Source organism: Schistocerca cancellata, chromosome 7 (genome assembly GCF_023864275.1).
Source record: "Schistocerca cancellata isolate TAMUIC-IGC-003103 chromosome 7, iqSchCanc2.1, whole genome shotgun sequence".
Lineage (NCBI taxonomy): Eukaryota > Metazoa > Arthropoda > Insecta > Orthoptera > Acrididae > Schistocerca > Schistocerca cancellata.
Genome location: NC_064632.1, coordinates 111,961,705 through 111,978,527, shown reverse-complemented (window position 1 = coordinate 111,978,527; position 16,823 = coordinate 111,961,705).

The window sequence follows — 16,823 nt, the reverse complement described above, 5'->3', positions numbered from 1 at the left end:
TTTCTTGCCTTTGTTAGTGATATGTAATATCTGTAAGTTGTCATTAATGTTAGAAACAGAGTGTCCATATTAATTCATGTCAATGGCTATTGCAGATTTATTTAAACTTTTTAGTCTAAAGGCATCCATGTGTTTGAATATCTCGTATTGAAGCTGCTGCTGGTCTATCCAAAATAAAAACTGGGCAACTGTTACAAAAAATCTTGTAAATTCCTGATTTTAATAGGCCATGGCTGGTGGTTTTGGTGTTGTGGATAATGTTACGTTGCACAGTGTTATTGGTACAGAAACTTATTTGAACTCCCGTCCTTCAGAAAAAAATTGGCAATATGGTATGAGATTGTGCCTATGAAGGGAATGCATGCAAATCGTTCCTTTTCTCCTGTTGGTTGCAACTTCACTGCAGGTGATTTACTATATTTAGTTGTATTGTACAGGAGATCAATTATTTGTGAGTTACAGCCATTATTTTTAGCTACAGTTTTGATAATATTGATTTCTTTCTCTTTGACAGATGAACTGAGGTGAATTTTATTTATGTGGTTTGCCATGGATCTGAAATAAACCATTTTGTGTTGTGTAGGATCGCATGAAGCATTATTTATAACTACATCTTTGGTGGTTGGTTTTCTATGAATTTCAAAAGCATGCTTTTGATTCAACTTTTTTTATTCTAAGATCAGGAAAACTGATACCGTCTTCTGTCTGATGCTCAACAGTGAATTTGATAATGAGGTGTATGTTACTCGTGGCATTTGCAAATGATTTTATTTCACCTACTGTACCACTGAACAAGATGATTGTGCCATCAATATACCTATTGTAATAAATCAGTTTACCTTTTAAATGGGTGTTGACCTTGAAAAAGAGCCATCTAAATGACGAATGGAGGTCACGAGAGGTACTCTTAAATCGAACCCAAAACCACGGCTGTCTGTATTCGTCAACATTGTCGAACCATATCTCCGACAACGGCAAGTAATAACACATGCATGGACGAAACTCAAAATATTCAATTAATTTACTGCGCAACCAACTAAAATCGAAAGAAACAGTCTGGCTAAAGAATCTCAACTCGTCCCAGAAATCTATGATCCAAGAGAAGAATGGAGAATTCAGGGGACGTCCTTTCATGGTCATGATAAGGTGGGTAAAATGAATCCGACCATCCAACCATGGGAGTGAGATTACCGAGAACAACATGGAGCACCTTTAACCTTGTCAGAACTGGCCATACCGTGACCAAAGTAGCGCTACATAAATGGTTAATGACTGAGGATGACCAGTGGGACTGAGGAACATACGAAAAAACATTGGACAACATTTTTCAGGATTGCCAAAAAAGAAAGAACGCTTTTGTAGTCCCAAGATCTGTACCAATCAACTATCTGGAGTCTTTAGCTTTCCATCTTTTAGCTACTGACGGTTTTCTAGCTTTCTTTATTACCTGCCTTTTCATATTATCTTATTTTCTATAAGTTTAATGTATGTACTTGTAAACTATAATTGTATAAGCCAAACACTAAATAATAGTGCAATCGTAAATGAACATTCCGCTACCAGAATATTCATCTGCACACAGAAATTACGTTTAGCATTTTGCATGCACCACTAAGACTCTGAACATTTGTAGATCCGTAACTGAAAGTGGCTGATATTTTATTTAAATTGAGTGTACAGAGTTGGTTTAAATACACCAGCTACATGACAGAAACAAATTATGTTCTGTTTAAAAAAAATTATAACTCGTTGATTTCGGTGTCGGCTAATATTCCTATGCGAGCTTTCATTTTTCTCGTGTACGTCCTTTACTGCATCTCAGTTCAAGCGTGGCGATGCCTCTGATGGCTTAGCAGTCTAATCCTGGGATGAAATATAGAGTCACACAGATTATACGTAATGGGTGGAGGGCATGGCTGGACCTACCGAAGTTTGCATCTCTGACGTTTCTCATTTTCCAGTTTCCGACGTTCCTGCTCAAAAATAAAATAGTTGTGCGCCAGCGCTTACTATCTTCTGCTCTGGCGCATCAGTCACTTCAATTTAGAATGGAATCTGCATTGATTAAATAGTCATCCGTCAAATCTGCATTTAGACCATCACGCTCTTCTTGAACTGAGTCCTACAGCGATTCAGAGAAGCACCACGGGGCCTTCTACTTGTGCACCAGCAAAAACTTTGTCGAGGAAGTCTGTCGTTTCTCACCCGATGGAGATGCCCAGTCATTCCGAGTTGGTGACCAATGACAGTGGATTCTATACTGTACACCTCTGCTTTCTGCAGAATAGTTGTGTTTGATACGAAGCTTGAAGTTCATAACGTGTCTAAGATTCTGTTGGGCAAAGAATTCTAGTATCATAAGATCACGGCGATACAGCGTCCAGGTTTCGCAACCGTAGAGCAGGGTAGAAACAACTGCTGGATACGCCATGTTTGGTGCATAGTGTCAGGTGTTTTCTCAGTAAGACCCGATGTATGAGACGTTCAAAGGCAACATGAACAGCACTTATTCTGTTCTCCATATCCTTTTCCGTTGGGTGGTTACTTGTGTAAGTAGGCTGTTTAGTTTCTTATATTGGTAACGCCGCCGCCACGTAGCGCTCTCTGTATGAAAATCACTGGCTGTGCTGTGTGCAGTCTGTGGCTAGTTTGCATTGTTGTCTGCCATTGTAGTGTTGGGCAGCTGGACGTGAACAACGCGTAGCGTTGCGCAGTTGGAGGTGAGCCGCCAGCAGTGGTGGATGTGGGGACAGAGATGGCGGAGTTTTGAAATGTGTATTACTGGATATCGTGAACTGCTATATACATTATGACTTTTGAACACTATTGAGGTAAATACATTGTTTGTTCTCTATTAAAATCTTTCATTTGCTAACTATGCCTATCAGTAGTTAGTGCCTTCCGTAGTTTGAATCTTTTATTTAGCTGGCAGTAGTGGCGCTCTCTGTATTGCAGTAGTTCGAGTAACCAAGATTTTTGTGAGGTAAGCGATTTGTGAAACGTATAGGTTAATGTTAGTCAGGGCCATTGTTTTGTAGGGATTTTTGAAAGTCAGATGGCGTTGCGCTAAAAAATATTGTGTGTCAGTTTCAGCACAGTCATGTCTAAGGGGACGTTTCACTTGCTAATATACTTTCTAGAGAGAGGAAATGGGCTACTTGTTTCAAAGGTATGCTACAAAGAGAGGTACTGAACTCCGGAAAGGCAGTTCCAGGAACTAGCTATGCGAGCACCTTTGTTTGCTAAATCCTGATTATCAGGCCAGTAATATGCACTACCAAAAACAATTTACTGACAGCTGCAGCTCTGCGGATGTGTGAGCTGCAGAAGCATTGTAGTCGCGTAATGCTAAACACTAAGCTGATGTTGACTGCACAGTAGGAAGAGGTGTCATTGGTATGTTTGTTGGGCTAAGGAAAAGCGAAATTCCAGAAGTTTCCCATGTTTCTGTATAGAAACCTGTGTGGAATATTACATTGTAAAGGCTGCGTAGGATTCGTGGACCTTTCAAAATGGAATCTGGACTGATTAAATAGTCATCCATCAAATCTGCATTTAGGTTCTACACCTACAATGTTTACAGCCGATGTCTCAGAAAGCATGGCTGCAAGGTGCAGGGCAAATAAAGTAGCACGAGGACACATCTTTATTTAAGCCCATTACTTATAGGGCACTTCGTTAGAGTTCATTCCGTTATAGCACTTGCTCAGACATTCGAAAATATGAATATGAGAGGCATTAAAAAAACAAGCCGTACGCCTGCAAACAGAAAGTTGTACGTTTATTTCAAGAATATTTCACAGCAGTGTTGAAGCGCTTGTTCCACGGCGACACAAGTGAGTGACCGTTTCGTAAAATTTATGGGGCTGGGTTGTGAAACAGTTCTGAAAGTACTACTTGAAGTTCTCCTCAAAAGTGAATCGTTTTCCTCTCCTAGCCTTCCTTAGTCCACCAAAAATGCCATAATCGCAGGGAGACAGATCCGGATTGCATGCAGGGCGACCGATGGCCTCCCATTTGACTGTCTACAAGAACGTCTTGACTGCGTTTCCTGTTATGAGGCCTTGAATTTTTGTGGAGCAGGATGGCTCATGAACGAGCTGCCCTGGCATTTCGATTTCATCGCTTCGTGAATGTTCGTGAGTACTGCTGCGCAATTGCCTTCGTCGCATGCTACAGGAAGTCGATAGGAAGGGTGCCCTTCAGCTCAGAGGTGGTGACCACAATCTTCCCCACATTTGTCTCGACGGCCTTCGGGTTTATGGGTGGCAGCTACACTGATTGCTCCCATTGGAGACGTCGTAGTTTTAACTCGAGCTGTAAGTGATGACACCATGTCGCGTCTACAGGGATCACTCGTGACAGACACTCACTCCCTTCCTTGGCACAACGCTGCAGATGTTTGAGAGAGAGTCTATTCGACACGCTTCCTGTGCTGGGCGAAGACCGTAAGACACCCACTGGGCGCACAGTTTGTGAAATTTTAGGCTCTCCTTAATGATGGCGACAGAACTTCTGACGCTCCGTCCATCCTCTGCAGTAATGGCTGCTACTGTAACTCGTCGGTCTTGAATAGTGAAAGTATTGAAACGTCCCCTTAGAAAAATTATACAAGACTGTGCTTAAACTGACACACAATATTTTTAGCGCAACGCAATCTGACTTTCAATAATCCCTACAAAACAATGGCCCTGACTAACATTAACCTGTACCTTTCACAAATCACTTACCTCACCAAAAATCTTCGTTACTCGAACTACTGCAATACAGCGAGCGCCACTACTGCCAGCTAAATAAAAGATTCAAACTACTGAAGGCACTAACTACTGATAGGCATAGTTAGCAAATGAAAGATTTTAATAGAGAACAAACAATGTATTTACCTTAATAATCATAATATATATGCCATCCAGTCTTACAAATTTCAAGTATCCGCCATCTCTCTCCCCACATCCACCACTGCTGGCGGCTCACCTCCAACTGCGCAACGCTACGCGCTGTTCACATCCAGCTGCCGCTGCCCAACACTACAATGGCAGACAACAATGCAAACTAGCCACAGACTGCACACAGCACAGCCAGTAATTTTTCATACAGAGCGCTACGTGGCGTTACCAATAAGAAAACCTAAACAGCCTACTTACAGTATCCACCTGGAGGACAATGGGATCGCTAAGACGGTTTGGTGTCCCACACTGTGCACCATCAGTCAACTACATCCGTGCTTCCCTTAATGGGTTGTGCCACGCCTTGACCCTTGCAACAGACATTCAGTGCTCTCCGCACACTTCTGCCGTTCTGCGATTAATATCCGTCCCCCGCACTCCTTCAGCTATCATAAAACTACTACAGACCTTTGCTCTTCAAGCCTGTATGTCACTGTAAGTAAGTACAGTGGGCGCCATCGACGCTTATGTGTGTCTTCACGTGAGTGTGCTCCCGTATCCCTCTAGCGGTGAGATTACGAACTCAGCGCCCTTGTAGAGACCACACTTTTTCCGCAGGTAACTCGATTCTTTCCGCGGCTTTTTTCGTTTCTTTTTAAATACACGTTGTACACACAGTTTCATGTCAATGATCTATTACGAGGGGTGCCCAATAAGTAATGCCACGCTTTTTTTTTTTTGAAAGCAGATTGGTTTAAATCAGGACTTCACTACAGCACATTATTCCCCACTCTTTTTTTTTTTTTTTTTTTACAAAACACTGTCTCTCAACGTAATTTCCATTCAATGCGATGGGCTTACGTCACTTTACTGGGAAGGCTTGTATGCCCGAATGTTACCACTCTACTGGTCGACGCCGGGGCCAGTGTCTTGCTGCATCCATAGCCTCCCCGTCATAAGCCTACCGCTACCCGCGGAGTGCATCCGTCACTGGCCCGAAAAGGTAGACGGAAGGTGCGAGATCCAGGCTGTTGAGTGGGTTCCCCTCGGGTGCGTGGACTTGTATGAAGCCTTGCGTTGTCGTGGAGGAGGAGAGGTTCGTTTATACACTCCTGGAAATGGAAAAAAGAACACATTGACACCGGTGTGTCAGACCCACCATACTTGCTCCGGACACTGCGAGAGGGCTGTACAAGCAATGATCACACGCACGGCACAGCGGACACACCAGGAACCGCGGTGTTGGCCGTCGAATGGCGCTAGCTGCGCAGCATTTGTACACCGCCGCCGTCAGTGTCAGCCAGTTTGCCGTGGCATACGGAGCTCCATCGCAGTCTTTAACACTGGTAGCATGCCGCGACAGCGTGGACGTGAACCGTATGTGCAGTTGACGGACTTTGAGCGAGGGCGTATAGTGGGCATGCGGGAGGCCGGGTGGACGTACCGCCGAACTGCTCAACACGTGGGGCGTGAGGTCTCCACAGTACATCGATGTTGTCGCCAGTGGTCGGCGGAAGGTGCACGTGCCCGTCGACCTGGGACCGGACCGCAGCGACGCACGGATGCATGCCAAGACCGTAGGATCCTACGCAGTGCCGTAGGGGACCGCACCGCCACTTCCCAGCAAATTAGGGACACTGTTGCTCCTGGGGTATCGGCGAGGACCATTCGCAACCGTCTCCATGAAGCTGGGCTAAGGTCCCGCACACCGTTAGGCCGTCTTCCGCTCACGCCCCAACATCGTGCAGCCCGCCTCCAGTGGTGTCGCGACAGGCGTGAATGGAGGGACGAATGGAGACGTGTCGTCTTCAGCGATGAGAGTCGCTTCTGCCTTGGTGCCAATGATGGTCGTATGCGTGTTTGGCGCCGTGCAGGTGAGCGCCACAATCAGGACTGCATACGACCGAGGCACACAGGGCCAGCACCCGGCATCATGGTGTGGGGAGCGATCTCCTACACTCGCCGTACACCGCTGGTGATCGTCGAGGGGACACTGAATAGTGCACGGTACATCCAAACCGTCATCGAACCCATCGTTCTACCATTCCTAGACCGGCAAGGGAACTTGCTGTTCCAACAGGACAATGCACGTCCGCATGTATCCCGTGCCACCCAACGTGCTCTAGAAGGTGTAAGTCAACTACCCTGGCCAGCAAGATCTCCGGATCTGTCCCCCATTGAGCATGTTTGGGAGTGGATGAAGCGTCGTCTCAGGCGGTCTGCACGTCCAGCACGAACGCTGGTCCAACTGAGGCGCCAGGTGGAAATGGCATGGCAAGCCGTTCCACAGGACTACATCCAGCATCTCTACGATCGTCTCCATGGGAGAATAGCAGCCTGCATTGCTGCGAAAGGTGGATATACACTGTACTAGTGCCGACATTGTGCATGCTCTGTTGCCTGTGTCTATGTGCCTGTGGTTCTGTCAGTGTGATCATGTGATGTATCCGACCCCAGGAATGTGTCAATAAAGTTTCCCCTTCCTGGGACAATGAATTCACGGTGTTCTTATTTCAATTTCCAGGAGTGTATTTTTGTGGCGACGAACACACTGAAGTCGTTTCTTCAGATTCCTGGGGGTAGCTCAGCACAATATACTTCAGAGTTGATCGTCCAACCATGAGGGAGAAAATCAAACAGAAGGCCGTCGCCGTGACTTTACCGTCTGAGTGTGTGGCTTTGAACTTTTTCTTCGTAAGAGACGATGCGTGGCGCCACTCCTAGGATTGCCGTTTTGTTTCGAATTGATGAACCCTTGTTTCATCGTTTGTGACAATGTTCGATAAAAAATTGTCACGATCTGCCTCGCAAAGAGCAAGCGACTCCGCACGGGTGGTATTTCGTTGCTCTATACGGTCTTTTGTTAGGCGGCGAGGAACGGAGCGGGCACACAGCTTCGAATACCGCAACTGGTGGACGACTGTGTCAGCACTAGCAACAGATATGTCCAGCTGAGCAGTGAAGTGTTTGATGGTGATCCGTCAATCACCTCGAATGAGAGTGTCCGCACGTTCCAACATTGCAGGAGTCACAGCTGTGTGCGGTCGGCCGGCATGCGCGAGATTGAACAAGTTTGCACGACATTGTTACGATGATGACAGACGCCTCGCCCAACGACTCACCGTGGTTCTGTTCACTGTCATGTCTCCATAGACATTCTGCAGGGCTCATGAATATCTGCGATGCTCCGGTTTTCCGCTAAAAGAAACCAATGGTAACTCTCTGTTTGGAACGCACCTCCGTTACAGATGGCATTTTGAAGGCTACGTATAGCGCGGCCACCTGTCGGAATTGTATGAAATCATAGGGGCAGAAGAGGGAACATTCCACGATGTCGCACAACAGACTCCAAATTTTTTCAAAAAAATGGTTCAAATGGCTCCAAGGACTATGGGACTTAACATCTGAGGTCATCAGTCCCCTAGACTTAGAACTACTTAAACCTAACTAACCTAAGGGCATCACACACAACCATGCCCAGGGCAGGATTCGAACCTGCGATCGTAGCAGCAGCGCTGCTCCGGACTGAATCGCCTAGAACCGCTCGGTCACAGAGGACGGCGAATTTTTTCATCTATTCGAGAAAAAAACGAGTTGCATTACTTATTGAATCCCCTTTCTGTGCTGTGGGGGGTCAGATGGACGGACCCCTAAACAGTATTTTTATTGTTAATTTAAAACGGGTACCGATTAAATGTTGGGCAGTGCTGCTGCGGAGGAATCCCTAACAACACGGGTCCCGTTACATGCACTACAATTGGTACGTAGATAAACCGTCTCTGCTTGTTGTGTTTTGCAGATAAATGTGTCATATCTGATCATGGCGTGGAGACGTTCCGCCGGAGCTGTGTCTTCGGCTCGCCTCGCCACGTGGCAGCCGTCACCCCCCCCCCCTTTCCCCCCTCCCCCCTCCACCCGGCCTACACAGCAACGTTCCGGGCTTCGCGTCCCTTTCCTTCCCGCGCTGCCCCTCTTTTTTTTCGGCGCCGGCGGCACTTAGGAAAATGTTTACGTCTCACTGACAGGCCTCGAAGGAAAAGTTCCCTCCCACAAGTGAGGCGGCTGGATTAAATAAACATTCCTCTGTAACGAGCGGCTCGCGTTTTCGACTGAGGTACGGACGTATCTTACTCTATAAACTAACCTCGTGGTTCAACGTCATAATAAAACTAAAATGGGCCCGAACAGGAAATCTAGCATACTTTGTCTGAGTTTATAGAACATTTACAATTTACTCAGATTCTCACAGACAATACATGCCTCCCGCGTACTTTGATGTACGTGTCAAAAATGTTGATTGTGCAACAATGTGCAAAACTTAAGGGCGAAGGTAAATTTCGCATGATATTTCACTGCCAATTAACGTAGCTCTACGAAACTTGGACCATATATAGAAAGCTACAGTGTAGTACAAAAAGTAACTGGAAGAAATGCGTAAAGAAACGAATAGATATGACACTTTTATCCAAAGTAAAAAATCACACTGAGGTCACCGCAATTTGTGATGGTCCGCTGGACATTACAAATGAACGGAGATGGCTCTTAATGACGCTTTGCAGTGTGTTCCTATGCTGGTCAAAAGGTTAGTAAGGGGTTCTTGCGATAATGTGTTCGATTCTTCCACCAGTGCGGTTGACAACTGTTGGATGGTTGTTAGTGTGTGTAGACTTGAGCTGCAACATATCACCCCAACGCATCCCACACATGCCCGATGGGACTGAAGTCGGGGGAGAACGTGCAGGTAAGTCCGGTTTTTTTTTTTTTTTTTTTTTTTTACAAGAAGGTAATGGGTACCTCTTATCTTGATACGTTGCAGTTGTGTTTGTCTCCAAACTGACTGCTGATTCCGAAATTTTCGTCATCAATAAGACGGTGCATCTCCCCATTGGAGCATCGATGTTCGCCGCTATCTAATGGACGAACTTCCACGTCTCTGGATTGGGCGTAGTGGGGAAGATGCTGTGCCCTGTCCCTTGGCCGCTCAAACCAACTGGCCTGGCGCCTTGTGACTTCTTCCTACGGAATACTTAAAGACCGCTTCATGTACCCCCATTGCGGAGAACACTGGTACAACCCAAAGAATTCAACACTGCTGTGACAGCCATTAACAGACTGTTGCTACATAAAGTTCCCGATTGACCTCCGCTAGGACGTGTGTCGTGTGACCAGTAGGGCACTCATGTGATATTTGTAGAGAACAAAATGTAATCTTGGTGAGTTTACAGTTCTACTCATGCATCATATTTTACCTGTAATACTTCGGAAAATATAGAACTTTGGAACGAATGAATCATTTATAGTAGCCTTCTACTACAGAAGGCATACTGAGGAACTACTTGGTTGAGAAGTAGCGGCTCCGGTCACGGAAGCTGACATACGGCCGGGAGAACGGTGTGCTGACCACATGCCCCTCCATATCTGCATTAAGCGACGCCTGTGGGCTGAAGATGACACGTCGGCTGATCGATACCGTTGGGCCTTCATGGCCTGTTCGGGTGTAGTTTCGTATACTTCTGCTACAGAAGCTTAGGTCGCAAAGGAAGCGATGACGTGTAATATACAATTGTCACCAGCAATGTTGCAAGAGTTATAAATGAGTTATTACTTAGTAATATGCTGAAAACTGGCCTGCAAAAATATGTGTTAAAATGCGTAGTAATTACAGAATCATACTTCCTAAAAATACAGGTTCCTGTGTTGATGTAAGTTATTCCGTCATCTGTCACAGAAGTGCAAGTGTGATCTTTCAAATAAATAACTAAAATACAGCGGATTGGAACAGCTTGTGGGAAAGATATGTTTGGTATCCGACTACTGCAGTGCTGGTACACCGAAAAATTATTGAGCCTGCCCACATATTACCCCTGACAAGAATGCATACTGTTCCATTCCGCAATTTTTTAATCAGCACATTGAAACTCCAGATTTGCACTTCGATGACGAATAAGAAAAAAACATAAAGCACAATGCCATCTGTTTTGGGAAACATATCCCTGTAATTAGTGCATGTGTTAACATATAAAGGGTGATCAATAAATTTCCGTTTGATGGCGTTGCTGCAGCGTATATGCAACGTAGCGCGACTCCGGTGGGGGCACATGCTGGGACATGCAGGCAAGGGATTGGTATGCCAATCCTTGTCTTTCCGATGTGGGTGCGGTAAATGACAAACGTGAACTATGGCGACATTATTACCAAATTCGTCCCAACACTACCAACGTGCTGTTATTCGTTTCTTAGCCACCGAAAGACAAACATCGGTAGACATCGAACGAAAAATTAATATTGTGTGTGGGACGGCATATCTGTCAAAAATCACAACTGTGAAACGGTGGACCAGGTTCCATGCTGTTCGCGATCCAACACAGGACGTCGGTCGATCTAGCAGAGGTCATAAATTACGCCAACTCAAGTGAGAGGCTCTAGAGCATCCGCCGTATACTCCTGATCTCTCCCCAAGCCCTCGGTCCCTTAAAAACGGCCTGGAAGGAACGAAGATTTCTGTCGGATGAAGACGTGCAGCAGGACACAGTGTTTTACCAAACGGGTATCTTCAACCTGGTACGTCAGTAGGACGATTGTCTCAGTGCTGATGGCTATTATGCGTGATTGGCATACCGATTCTAGACTGTTAAGCCTTAGAACGGAAACCTTTTGATCGCCCCTTTATGCAATGGCTTGCTGAAAAGTAACACCTCCGAATTTTTTATGTTAAATCTTTTAAGGGGCTCCGGAAAGGCTCAAAATCATGAAAAGTTCAATTTTTACTTTTTTGCGTTTTCTGAATCTGCAGACTGTTACCTTTTAATAGATATATAATTTATTCAATTCCGAAGACTACAACTATTTTTAAATTTTTTTAAAAATGTGTTCTACATGGGCGTGACCCACTGTGGCGCTGTTAAACTGCTGTCAAATGATGTTATTATTAACGTCCGTGTTCATCAGGTACATTTTAGTGATGTGAGATAAAGTATGTGTTGTGGCTGACCTGTGATGGTTCAATATATATCGCTGGTGTGATTGTCGATTGTTTCATGTTTATTTACTCTGTCGTTATCTCGAAAATATTCGTAATTAATTCTGTTTCTTGAGTCTCTGTTTTGTTGAAGTATAATAATGAGTAAAAGTAAAGTTATTAGAAATACTCTGGATTCAATGATGGCAACATTGTAAGGTGCAAGGTATTTAGAAATATGGGAATGAAGATAGGTTCTAACACGGTACGAGCGATGCTTGCTTTAGACAAGGAACGCCTTCGGGCTGCAGACAGGGCTGTAAAGAGTCTAGAAATACAAGCAAGAGTAAACAGGAGGAGGAACAAGAGGAAGCTGGAGGAGGAGTTTGCAGAGGATGAAGATAATCCATCCTATGGACCTGGAATGCACTAAAAAGTTAATCCAATCTTTGTCGCTCGATTCCCAAAACTTTTATTTTCTCATACTTATTACATGTTTTCTAAGGATCTTCCAAACATATTTGTTTCAAACTTTCAGTAAATGTTACACAGTACCTTTTGCATAATTTAACACAGCCTTTTTCCAAAAAACTGTATATTTTTGAATATATAAATAAAAAATTGCAAAAAATGTTGTGAATTTTCATTACAATTGAAAAAAATCATCTTTAATAACTGAACTAAAATTTTGTAAAATCCCTGTGTTAAGTTGTAGCCCATATTCCAATAAATAATCTGTAAAAAGTTCAACTTCCTACCTCAAATACTTTGTGAGGAAAGATGTAATTTATAAGCGTTATTTTAACATTGCAAGTATAGGGCGTTCCGGAGCCCCTTAATGCTTTATAAATAAAACACAGTTTATTGACATTCTTCATCTTCATTCCTTATGCCTATATATTCTTCGTTCCTACATTTTTCAACATAGTTACCCGGGCGACGAACAAATTTCTCCCTACTACTGACCAGTAGACACCGTTACTGTAGCATCTTTGACTTTGTTGACTAAGCCACAACCACACTTCTACTTGCAAAGCTTCATCACTATACAAACGATGTCCTCCAAAATGTTCTTTATGTTTTGGAAACTGACGAAAATCGGATGGGGCCAAGTCGGGACTGTATGTACGATGATCGATGACAGTGAACCAAAGGCGTCGGATGTTTCAGCGCTCATGTGTTGTCTGCATTGTCAAGCTGAAGAGGAGATTGCTCCATGTGTGGACGACGTTTTCAGAGGTTAGAAATTCAATTACAGCATACTGTTCCTCAAGCACCAACATGTTAGATGCTACAGTGCGGAGCCATCTAGAGGCAAAGGGGTTAACCTTGCATCAGCGAAGTTGGAAAGTCGACAACGTTATGTGGTTGGTTAGTTAATGTGGGGGAGCGGACTAACCAGCGAGATCATCGATCCTATCAGATTAGGGAAGGAAGTCGGCTCTTTCAAAGGAACCATCCCGGCATTTGCCTGAGAAGTGATTTAGGAAAATCACGGAAAACCTAAATCAGGATGGCCGGACGCGAGTTTGAACCGTCGTCCTTCCGAATGCGAGACCAGCGTGCTAACCTCTGAGCCACCTCGCTCGGGTAAATAATATGCAAGACCGATATTGAGAAGCGAATAAAAAGATCGGAAGCATTGCTTCTAAGCACGCCCTCGCATATAGAGGACTGTTTTCCTTCCTTTTTTTTTTACCTCATATCGGTCGCGAAACGGAAACCACAGTGAAAATTAAAAACATTTTATTTACAACATTAGCTTCACCTTCCGGTTACTTCTAGTCGCTGCTCCTACTTAGGTATTTGTTGTAGCGTGGTGCTTCCAATAGCCTATCCATAGAATGCAGCCGCCTGTGATTTTCGCCAATTCCTTATGCCTGCCTGCAGCTCGTTGTCTGTGCTAAAATGCTCATACCCAGCGGTTCATTAGAAAGAGCCAAGTTCGAGCTGTATGGTGAGTGGTCAAACACTTCCCATCGAAAACGCTGAAGGAGCGGCCGAAAATTGTCGTGAAGAAGGAAACGCATGACAGTTGCGTTATGCGTGCTGTATGAAATCAGGCGAAACCACTCAGCAGGACTTCACACTTGGCATTAGACACTATTTTCAAGGTATCTTTATATGCCCACTGTGCACTCAGAACTAAAATGTGACTTGTCGCGATGGACAGGTATAGTAGAGGCAATGCTCCAAGCTTCACCGGATTTTCACTGTGGTTTTAATTTAGCGACCAATCGAAGCCTGAAAAAGCAAGTAGCCCTCGTAGTTGCAAGCTGATGTTTAGCTTTTTGCAAAATATTACCTCATTTATGACTCATGCGAAACTACTGGTCATAACTGAGAAATATGATACAGTAAATATAGTATCTACGCAAATTCTAGCTAGGATGCACAGTGGTAACACGCTGGACTTGCATTCGAGAGAATGGTGATTCAGAGCACCATTCTGATATTCAGATTTAGGTCTTCAAATGATTCAAATGGCTCTGAGCGCTATGAGACTTAACTTCCGAGGTCATCAGTCCCCTAGAACTTAGAACTACTTAAACCTAACTAACCTAAGGACATCACACACACCCATGCCCAAGGCAGGATTCGAACCTGCGACCGTAGCGGTCGCGCGGTTCCAGACTGTAGCGCCTAGAACCGCTCGGCCACCCCAGACGGCTTTAGGTCTTCTATAGATCTCTTAACGCAAATGCTGGGGCGGACATCAAACAAAATTTTTAGCTGGCAGAGGATTTCTTGATAGGGAGGATCCAGCAGTTATCTTGGACGCAGAGTCATTGTCGGTAGTAGAAGTAACTTCAGGCGTACCACAGGAATGGGTGTTAGGACCCTTGCTGTTCATGCTGCAAACAAATGACCTCGCTGACAATAACAATAGTACCTCAGACTTTTCGCAGATTGTGCAGTTATCTATAATGAAGTATTGTCTGGAAAAAAGCTGCACAAATATTCAGTCGGATCTTTATAAGATTTCGAAGATGTGCGAAGATTGGCAACTTGGTTATATTACACGGACTTGTATAATTATGCACTTCATAAAACTCTGAAAGGCAATATACTATTATAGCGCATTATTTGAGCGTATGGATTGTTAGAAAATGTTACGAGTGCGTCCTTGGCGTGGCAGTCATACCTCTGCTTGAATAGTCAGCCACCCACAGAAGCTCTATTACAACGCTATTGGTGAGCTCCTTGCTCCTTATTACTTCCACTTCAAAGAGCTGTATTATATATATAGAGGCTGTGGGACGTTATTTAGCGCTCCCTGCGGTGCCACGTTGTACTATTTGTAAGACGTCGTGGTCTCCTGACCTTCATTGCTTACATATTCCGCCCCCACAATCATATTTCGCACATCAAGACGCTTCATTCGAACCCAAACTCGATAAGATAAAGTCAATGTTGTATGAATTCTTGTAAACAATATGCAAATAACTTCAAAAATGGTTCAAATGGCTCTGAGCGCTATGGGACTTAACATCTGTGGTCATCAGTCCCCTAGAACTTAGAACTACTTAAACCTAACTAACCTAAGGACATCACACACAGCCATGCCCGAGGCAGGATTCGAACCTGCGACCGTAGCAGTCGCGCGGTTCCGGACTGCGCGCCTAGAACCGCTAGACCACCGCGGCCGGCTGCAAATAACTAATAAATCGCAAGTGCGCACCGTGGTTGAAATACTCGAGGCTGGCGTACACACATACATTCCAGACACGCCAATCACAGGAGCTTTTAGTTCGAGAGAGGCAACCGCATGCCAGGAGGCCGGTCCCAACCCATCTACGTTGAGCGGTGACCGCCCGTAGAGCAGACACCGTTTGCCCGAGTGAAAGGACGACCCCGTGTTCGACTTAAAAGCAAATTCCGCTACATTGTGTGGGAGCGGCCAGCCTACGCATTCTTTACACATACCACGCAGTTTCAGACATTTTCACAGGGAGACAGCAAACGCCAAACGCCAATACTACAGATTTCTGGATTGGTCGCCTTAAACGAAACGTCATTCTCCCGTTTTAGAAGAGCAATGCTGATTGGCAGACGATATTTCTGACGCCTTGAGCTGAAGGAGTAATGGAAGAGACCAAAAGATCTACCCCTTTACGTCTGGTGTGGAGAGGGGCCGTTCTGTTGTCGCTCTTGGAGCGAGAACACGTAACGAGAGCGTGCGCGCTCGTACGTGTACTCAAAGAGCGAGGAAAAAGTCTCTCCTCAGGAGAGCACCTCTGTCAAGAGCGAAATCGAAGTGCGGCTCTTGCGAAGGTCAATCCAGATAGAACGAGCGTTATCTTATTTGTCAGCAGCGAGCGGCGCAGACAGCAGTCATCGCAGCTTACGGTATTGTGCGCTACAGCTCTTGTGAGCCCCATATTTCCTCCACAACAGAACACTGCACTTCACACGCGACAGCCTCTACCGTACCTAGCAACATTCTAAGGGATAATTATTCAAGTTGAGTAGGCGCGACTCTCAGCCATTCTGTCAAGTCAATAACAATCTTAAACTTTGTATAGTAATTTAATTAGTGAATCCTATCCTTGAGGGATAACTTCACATTCCGAAAAGAATCAAGAAATAACGTGTTCAGTTCATAACTAAAAGTGCCATTGTGATTTCTCAGAATTTTTGCAGAATAAATAATAATTATCGTTAATTTCATGTTTTTCTTACACTAACTAGCACTACTCCAGTACCCAAGTATCAAACCAGTTACGTAAGAAATTTTGTGAAATTTTGTGTCATTCCCTTACAGTGGACGACTCCAGAAGATATTTATTGCTGAAAGTTTTTCAGGCATTTCTCTTTAGAACGTTAGGAGCGTCTGCCTGACTTCTGTAGTTGTGTGGGGGTGGAAATTGCATCTTGCAGAAGCCACAGGGTAAAGGGCACATCTCAGATTAATCCGTTGCACAGAATGACAGAATAGCAGATCAATCCCACGCTCACATATTATCCCCCATTTCGGA